This window comes from Phodopus roborovskii, unplaced genomic scaffold (genome assembly GCF_943737965.1).
Source record: "Phodopus roborovskii unplaced genomic scaffold, PHOROB, whole genome shotgun sequence".
In the NCBI taxonomy this organism is placed as follows: Eukaryota; Metazoa; Chordata; class Mammalia; order Rodentia; family Cricetidae; genus Phodopus; species Phodopus roborovskii.
The window spans coordinates 34,257,475-34,267,433 of record NW_026126482.1 but is presented as its reverse complement, the minus strand read 5'-3'; the positions used below and the strand labels follow the sequence as shown (position 1 = coordinate 34,267,433).

General features: G+C 40.1%; 1 pseudogene; it reads left to right on the top strand.

The window, feature by feature from the left end:
• Nucleotides 1–4,052: 4,052 nt before the first annotated feature.
• On the top strand, nucleotides 4,053–5,132 carry LOC127229118 (triosephosphate isomerase-like; annotated as a pseudogene).
• Nucleotides 5,133–9,959: the final 4,827 nt, after the last annotated feature.

The following is a 9,959-nucleotide window of genomic DNA, read 5'->3' as shown; positions in this document are numbered from 1 at the left end:
CTTCTTAATTAACTGGAGTGAAATGAGAAGTCCTATGATTATATGCTGTCCCACTTGTCTGTGCCAAGAGTCACTCACTGATAGGACAGAGTGGACCAGTCACTGATGGTGTCCACACAGCTGGAGCAGTTTTCGTTTTCAGTCCTGGATAGACATGGATGTGCTTCCTCAAGTTCCAGTTGACCTGGGCATCCTAGAAGTCCACAAGCAGAATCTTAGAAGTGACCTAACTCAGTTCTCTCATTCAGATGAGGAAACTGTGACCCTGAAATGGCAAACATCTGCAGTGGAAGTAATTATCAATGAGGACATGTGCAAAGGAACCAGGTCTCTCTGTTCCCAGCCCTGTGTTTCTTTTCTCTTCTCAAATTGCCCATCTGCCTCATAAGTGCCATTCTGTCCCCTGACTTTTCTTAGCCTGTAGCTCAGTGCTCAGTCTCTCTACAGCATCCACTAGAAGATTAATGACTTGCGTTTGACATGGCTCCTTCTTTCTTTCTTTTTTCAATACAAATTTATTTATTTTACATCCCAGCTGCAGTGTCTCCTCCCTATTCTGCCCAGTCTTCCTTCCCACTCCCAACCCCTCCCTGTTCCAACTCCCCAATCTACTTCTCCATTTCTATTTAGGAAAGGGCAGGTCTCTCAAGTTGCAGTAAAACTAAGCACCTGCCCATGTATTAAGGCTTGGCAAGGCAACCCAGTATTAGGAGTAAGGTCCTAAAAGCCAATAAAAGAACTGGAGACAGCCCCGGTTCCCACTGTTAAAAGTCCCACAAGAGGACCAAGCTATACAGTTTTAATATATATGCAGAGTGCCTAGCTCAGCTCTATGCATGCTCCCTGGTTATTGGTTCAGTCTCTGTGAATCCTTATGAGCCCAAGTTACTTGATTCTATGAGTTTCTTGTGGTGTCTTTGACTCCTCTTGCTCCTACAATCATTTCTTCCTGCTCTTCTGCAGTATTCCATGAACTCCATCTAACTTTCTGCTGTGGGTCTGTATCTATTTCTATCAATTGCTTGACGAAGCCTTTCTCATGACAATTGGGCTCGGCACCAATCTATGAGTATAACAGGATATCAGTAGGCATCTTTACATTAACATTTGTTTTCCTCCAGTCATGTTTGGTTCTATCCTCATCTCTGGGTCATCCAGCCTCTGGGTCCTGGTGCTCCAGGCTGTATTAGGGGTGTGTTTACTTTCCTGGCATTGGTGTAGGCAAGACTTGAAGGGGAGGGAGCTATGTAACCTTCGAACTGTAGTCTGTCCTGCCTTACCCTGCTAGGGTAAGGGTGGCCTCAGGATTGAGGGAGTGTCCAGCCAATGACTGGTCTAGATAAGGCTCCTTCTTGATTCAAGAGAAAGATACCCATCTGAGTGAGCATGAAACTATAGTGGTTGTTAAAATGCCTACAATATTCCCAACGTGTTTGAAGGCTGGAATGGAAGAAAAGCCCAGTCAGTAAGGAGAACTTTCTATCTGTTTGCCCTGCTTTTGTAGCTGCTCTGAAGGTGAATGTGGATATGTAGCATGGGGCAATTTGCACTCTGGTGCAGGATGTGCTGAGTTTATTGATCTTCTTTCCAGGAGAATATCCTTGTTGTATTATTGCTTGTCAAAAGCAAATCCTCTACAGCTCAGGCTGCAGAGCAAGGGTCTTAGAACAGCAAAGGAGAAGCACATTCACCCTGTTCTTTCTTTTTTTCCCCTAATTACTATGATGCTATATTTTCTTTCATGGAATTGGTACAGGGATCAATGATTTAAAACATGGCAGTGGTTAGGGTAGCGTCTGATGTGTAACAAGCTCCTTGTAACTGTTAGATGGTAATAATTATCACTATCACCATGATGACCCTTCAGCATCCCAAATGCCTCCTACTCTGGCTAGCCTTTCTGGAAAGGATTGCCTCCAGGATATATGGCTTGCTTTGTCTCTAGCCTATTCTCATAGTGCTCTCTTTGCTAGATTACAGCCCTGCTTATTTCCTATCAGATTTTCCAGAGGCATCTCTTCCCAGATACTGTTTCCTGGGCATGGAGGATATTTATTGTTGTCAGCATCTTTCTTTATATACCACCTTCCCTGACTCTGCTGTGCAAAGCAGGCTTTTCTCCATTACGTCTTGCTCATTTCTTTCATAATCTTTGTATTCTCCCTCTATTAAAAAAAACTACACATACATGCCACAGAAGTAGTTGAAGGGCAAAATATCTATATGTCCCCAACATTTACCCCCTCTCAACTTTATTACTTTTTTCTTTTCAGTCCAGTTAGAATTGCCCACATTTTATTGCAGTCTTAATTGGTGAGTATTTATTATTGCCACAATGGTTTCTTAAGGGTAAGTATGGCAAGCAATTAAAGCCATGAGATGTTCACAAACAGAAAATATGGACTTGGCTGAAGACCTCTATTAACATATGATTAATAACTGTGATACATGCAATGAAAAAAATCTCAGACCACAAGAATTTTAAACGTGGTGTTTGAAGTGGCTTTCTGAAGAAGTGACCCCTAATGAATGTATGCTGGGTAACATGATAAAGGCAGAGAACTCTTCCCCAGAGAGAGGAAGTATTTATGGCCAGTGGCCAGATTCTGAGATAGGAAAATAGCACAAAATATTCCAGCTTAAAGCAGCACAGAGTGGACAGAGTAGAAAGGCACAGAAGACACACATGCACAGTCAAGGATTCTCTCTCTCTCTCTCTCTCTCTCTCTCTCTCTCTCTCTGTCTGTGTATGTATGTGTTATCCAGTTACACACTAATTGAGCTAAAAGCTAAAAGAAGAGTATTAGAATTGGCTCTTTGTCCTGAGGTCTGTTCACTTGTGCCTGAATATCATTAATTCCACAGTGTAGAGAAAACCTACTTAGGAATCTGACTCCTATGTAGTAAGGAGATGGAATCCTGTTTCCTACAGCTACCTTTTTCTCTTAGGTCTCAGTGGTCTTGACTTAAAAAAATGTGTGTTGAATGATATGCATATAAATAGGTTTCATAAAGAGTAGCAACATGTATTTATTACATGATAGAAGGCTAATCAATTTGTTTTCAAGGATGAAAACAAGATGTGGTTTGAGCTTTGGTTAAGAAAAAACTAAACTGCTACCAACAAAAATGTTCTCTCCAAGTATCTGTCTACCTAAAAAATAAACTCAGAAAAAAAGAAAAAAAAAAACTCAGATAATCAAAGGAATTTGATTAACAAAGTAGAGATGAAATGTCATTCTCTTAAGTCATGTATTTCATTTTCTCTGTGAGGTTGCAGTTCATTAAATATGATCTTACCCAAAAGAGCCAAGGCTTGAGTTAAGGATTGAAGAATCATGGGTCAGTCTAGTAGATTTAGGTACAAAGAGTCAGGAGAAACATACAATCCACTTATTATTTGCGGCATAACAAGACCAGAAGACTGTGTAAGAGGCTCTGCTTTTAAAGGTTTTACTAGTGATTTGAAGTTCGAAGACACTAAAATTTCTCCAGGCATCCATTAATTTTCAACCTTGATTCACTATGTCATTACTACAAAAGACACATTTACTGGAGACAAGAAATGCATCTTTTCACTGTGGCATTGCACACTCCTTTTTATGACCTTTGATGCTTACTGGAAGCCTTGGCATGCAACAGGACAGAATGCTGATCAACTATATGGCCACTGTGGATGAGGTCTTCTAGTTCCTTCATCAGACTTTTCTGTAGTAATTCTTGAGATGACTCATGTCAGAGATTGTGTTCTGAATAATATTTAAAATAAAAGGCATTGGGTGATAGGAAAGGCCTCGTTCTTTCCTAGAACCTGAGGTCAAATGTTTAAAGGAGACCATTAATTACTTCATCCCATTTAAACTAGGCTTCTTTTTAACTTGTGGAAAAACATAAACATAAACTTTGAGTTTGTTTTTGATACTTTATTGTATAGCTTGTGTTTTTGAGATTAGATGGATAATGAATAGAGAGTACTTAGAAGAAGTCATAAGATTCTTATTAAACACTTATTAATAATGGAACACAACTGATCTTGAATTAGCCTTAGCACAATGGCACCATCCCAAAATTCTTCCTTGGTGGGAGGGAGGGGCTACTGGAAGATGAATGGGAGGGATGAAGAAGTGCATGGGAGAATATGGCCAAGGTGCTGGCACACACTGAGGTGTTTGTGCACTCCTCTCCATTTACATCGGCCTTGGTAGGTGGAAGCTAGATTCTAAGATTCTCTGTATACTGAGCATACACAGAACTGCTACAAAGTAACCCAATGGGGCCTTCTCTAGGGAGATCATCCCTAGCATGACCAAAGACTTAGGAGCCACATGGGTAGTGCTGTGGCACTGGAGGAGAAGGCACGTCTTTGGGGAATCAGATGAGTTTATTTGGTGGAAAGTGACCCATGCCCTAGCAGAGGGACTTGGAATGATGTAAAGGGAGTTCTTAATTGGCCTAGATAATAAAAGGCCAAAGTTAGACATAGAGGGGAATGCTGAGAGATCAGAGAGAAGAAGCAAGCCACAGCTACCTTACCTGCTAAGCGTCTCTGCAGAGAAGAGAGTGATTTCCCTTTTCTCCCTGCTTATATCCTGTTTCTTCCCAGGTACTTCACTACCTGTCTGTCTGTACAGACCTCCAGACCTCTATGCTTAGCTAGTGGCAAGCTCAATTCTCTGACCCCAAGACAAGCTTTATTTGTGCAAGAAAGATATCACTACAGAGTGATCCCCTGTATTGGGGAAAATGTTAGATAAAAATGAAGCTGGCAATACCAAGAAGGTTGTTTTGTAGCAAATCAAGAGCATTACAGATAATGTGAAGGACTGAAACAAATTCCTGGCCTATGAATCTGTATGGGTCCTTGATATCAGCAAGACTACATACAACACCTCAATAGGCCCAAGAAGTATACAGAAATATATGGGGATGGCTGAAATCCAATGTCTCTAATGCTGTGGCTCCGAGCACCTTCATCATTTATGGAGGTTGTATGACTGGAGCAACCTGCAAAGAGCTAGCAAGCCAGCCTGATGTGATGGCTTCCGTGTGGTGATGCTTCTTTCAAGCCTGAATTTGTGGGCATGTCAATGCCAAGCAATAAACACCATCCATCTCCCCTACACCTCTGCTAAGCCAGAACTAGTTTGCCAGAAACTTAGTAACTGCTCCCACCAGTCATTTGCTTCTGATGATGTCACTTGCCCCATATTATGTCCTAATCCACACTGTACCTCCCTATAATGGGACAGGCCAGTCTCTTACCACTTACTATAATGATGACAATGAAATGTGTTATCAAGGTGGCTTTCTGGCTAAGGGGTAGAAGGAGTGAAATTGAGTCTGTCCCTTCAGGTCCTAGCAAGGGCAGGAGAGTGAAATCACTACCCTTTCCCTTCTCTGTGCACACTCACTCTTGAAGCCAAGGATACTCCTTCCCCTCTCCCACCATACCAAGGCCTTGTGTTTGTGAACCATCCTACACGCACAAGAAATAAATGTCTGGCCCTAAAAGAAAAGAAAATTACTGGTAACTAATGGCTATTACTGAAATCTAGATTAAGAATAGGGAGTGTTGAAATTGACACCTTTATTATGGATTTAATTTCCTGACCCATTACCTACTTCCCTATGTTTCTGTTTCATTTAGGTCTGGCAAACCATTTTGCACATTAAATTTGAAGGGCAGGACAGAATATATTGTTCTAATTCCAAAGTGTTTGGATAGATTTAAAATCTGCTTGTTAATATGGTCAATCAATGATTGACCAGAATTGACTCAACTCTTATGTAAGTACAAATGATTTCTTTGCCCTAGAGAATATCTCAGTCTTTTTCAACCTTTAAAACTGAATAGCAATATTCATGGCTGATTAAAAAAGACATCTTTTATGCCTTGAGAACTGGGTATTTCTCCATGGAGTTAGTATCCCAGGTGCAATGGGGTGGCCATACCATGGATCAGCCCTTTGTTTGCTGGAATTTCATCTCTCAGCATGAAGTCCCCTGTACAGATGCAACATTAGCAGAAGAACTTGTTTAAAATATAAATTCTTGGGCCTCACCTGTTCAGTCAGATCCTCCAGGGGTGTTTAACATGTCCTATAGGTGAGCCTGATGGAGGATTCTTGGAGACAGATGGTCACTTTTATTCCATAGCACATTTGTCCTTCATGTTACAGGGAGTATACATTGTAAACAACCATGGATACACTGCTAATAAACACCTAGTTCTGGGCTAACATGTAAGCCAAGTGGTACAGTGGAGGAATGTAAAGTCCAGTGGCCCTGGCAGGGTGTAAACCCAGCTGTTGAAAGAGGGGAGTGAGGGGAAAGTGCTAATCTTTGGAAACATTCTTTCTTCCCATTCCCTAGCAGGTGTGATGGTTGGAGATGGGAGGGAAGGCAGGTTTGAGATGTTAATCCTGTCTTCTCAGGTTGCCTGCTCTCTGAACTAATCCCAGTTTAAAGATTCCCTTCCTGCCTGTGTTCATCGATATTGACAATTGCAGTGACACATGGTATAAACTCTGTCATTCTGTTTATAAACATGATGCATGCTCCTTGGAGAATCCATTTTAGATAGGTCTGCCTTTACAAGGTTGTTTAAAGATATCCCTTAACCACTGTGAGACTTAGTTTTCTGCTCATTTATTCTATCTATGACTTCTTACTTCATAGTCCAGGCTGAATTGCAGTTCCTGGCAATTCTCCTTCTTCAGCGTCCCAAGTGCCGGGACTAGAGTCATAAACCACTGTGTCAGTCTAGTTGACTTCTTAACAATATATTTTGCATAGTGCTAAGATGTTCAGATTATCTAACCTAGTTTTATTACTGTATGCTACTATCCTGCCTATTTTAGAAATGGAAACACTGGAGCTGTGAAAAACAAGTAAATTGTTGTAGACCAAAGCTGTTGGTGTTGAGATCTAAGCAGTCTATACTTAATATTCATTATTGTTCTATAAATGTCTTATTTATTGAATAATACAGCTATATCCACTCATACCTGTATGGTACATCTGTTTGATTTCCTTTTACACTTCGATCTTCCTAATCATAATCCAGCATAATACTTTCTGCTATTGCATGGCTTCAGTTTCTAGGTACGCTGGTACCCTTATCTTAAAACAGTATCCTACCCATCCTGAAAGCTGGAGTTGGTAATCTTATACAGATGACAACTGAGAGAACATTGCTTTGGTCCCATGTTTGGAATACATGTACAGCATGGGATACAGCAGCAATGGTGATTTATCACAATAGAAGACAAAACACAAAGAAAAGGGTCGAAAAAAGCAATTCAAGGCAAAGGAATGAATAGTCTCCAGGGAGTAAGAACAAGAAGCAGCATCCTCATTATAGGATGCAATTCATGGTTGGAGATCCAGGTCAGAAGTCTCAGGTGAGCCAAGCAGTAAATACTTTAAACCAATGACTCATACATAAGAACCTTTATCTAAAAAGATGAAAAGCTCCCAGAGGAGAACAAAGGAGCTGGCTTCCAGGTAAATGCTGTCAGGGAGAGATCTCCTGGTTTACTTCTTTGCTTCCTTTACCACCCAGATCTTTATATTTGCAATCAACTCTCCTCCACTTAGTTTGCTTGTCCTTGAGATTTCTATGAAATGCTTTTTGTCCTCAATTTGTCACTGGTCAATGACTGACAGGGATACTAGAATTCTTATGGGAGAAAACATCCAGTTATGTTTGGGGGCACTGTCGGTCTTCAATAAGCAGTGGAGGTGGGCTGTAATGAACTTGCCATCAGCAGTTACAGGAGTGAATCTCATCAGATATCCCTCTTAGGTCAACTCTTCAATTGCACATTTCAAGCTAAGGGCCCTACAGGGCACAAGAAAAATGCTTTGAACCATTGTCTGTAATCTTCCTTTTAATGCTATGTTTTCCCCAGGATAACACCTAATTGCTTTGTAAATGGTCCCGTTTTTTGCCTTTGACAGTCTTTCGTGGAAGGCAATTATAGACTTCTTTTAATGTGTAAAATACTTTCTTAGCTCTATTTCTTTTGGTTTTTATTTATGCTCCCCAATCATAAAACTTCCATAGCTTGCAGTTATCTCTTCTTGTCATCTAACAAGGTATGTCCTTCATTCCTTGAGATTTTTGTGATCTCTGGTGACATGGGGAGTTACTGGGTGACTGCAGGAGATCTGCTCATGTTGCTTGCTTGCCAGAAAGTGAGTGCTCATGTAATTGATGTAACTTTCAAGGTTCAGATCTGTCTCTGAGACTGAACACAGCCTTGGGTAGAAAATCTGGAAACTCTGAAGGTAGTTTTGCTTTTTTTTTTTTTTTTTTCCAGAAGAAGACAAGAAATGTGTCAAAGTCACCTTCCTGGAAGTTATTAATTCTTAATTACTGACTAAATTTTAGAATTGAGGCAAGGGAGAGTGTTTTGTAGTGGCAGAGTGATCTCTGCATTCCACATCTGCACACAGATCTTAGGTTTGGTTCTAAGACCTCAGAAGGTCCCACCCCTTCCCCTGTCCCAGCTTCCCTCTCTCCACAGTTCTATTAGCTAGAAGCCAAACTTTCTTCCTATCTCTTTACACTCATATGTCTTAATGATTCTACTTTGGCTTGTCTGTCTGTGAGGCAATCTTTTTATTATTTGAAGAGTTCAGGAGAAGAAGATTTTTTTTTGGGGTCTTGCTTTTGTAATTTAAAAATAGCTCTGGGATTTAAGACATATTATTTTACCTTTCTCTAAAAATGTAAAACAGCATTTGTCTTCTGGTTTTCTTCCTTTGTGACTGAATAACAACAGCAGAGGATATTTTTGAGTTTCAAAGATAAAAGTACAATTGTTACCTGAACAGACACTATATTTATACAAAATAGTTTGCATGTGTATTTTAACATCTCTTTTCTTTTATTGGAAATAGATTTTTTTCATACAGTGTATTCTGATTACAGTTTGCCCACTTATCCCCATTCCTTGCTGCTTCCCTTTCCTTCTGGATCCAGTGCCTCACTGTCTCTCATTAGAAAACAAACAGGCATCTAAGGTATAATAATAAGTTAAATCAGAAGTAAACAATTTACAATGTGACAAAAACAACCAAATACGAAAAAGAACCAAAGAAAAAGCACAAGAAATGCAGATAGACACAGAAGCACATTTCATACATGCAGGAATCTCACAAAACCTCAAAACTGGAAGCCATAACAAAGGAAGACTGTAAGGTAGGAAGGAAACAAACATGCCCGACTTAACATTATGAGACAAAGAACCTTTAAAGACCCCTTTGAATTGGTTTTGGGTCGGCCATCTAGTTGCTGGACACTGGCCTACCCTTAACACACTGAAACTCTCTTAGAGAAAACTGGGGCCTTTCTGAAACATTCCTGACAGTCTTTGGTGTGATACATCTGATACATCTAATGCATCCTCATTGTTACACTGCTGTGATCCTCCCTTGATCTCAAATTCACTTCCAATATTTCTTGTTCACCAGGTGCAGTATTTAACATTTATTTACCTATCTACACCCTCCATCTTCCAGGCTCACACATGGTACATAATAATGTAAATCTTCCTTGGCTGTCTGATATTGGGGACTGTGATAACTTACTGACTTGTGTCTCCTGCCTCCAGTTTAATGTAATCCATGGATCTTGTTTGCCACAGTAAGTCATTTGTGTACACATTTAAAATATGAGGTCCCTGTATACAGATTCTTGCAATATGGTATTTTTTTTAAAGTAATTTCTTTCACAGATGGTGAACCCATTGCTTCTATTTACTTAGTTTGCTCTTTGGAAGGAGAGTTTATAGAGCAGGCCCCGTGATGCTCCACTATCTAATCCAGCTTTTGTACATTTATAATAGTCTCAGCATTTACTGCTTTGCTGAGCAACTCTGGCATGTTTCCTTTTAATGAAAAGTTGTTATCAGTAATTTCACTAAGATACACCAATGACAATAGATAATGGG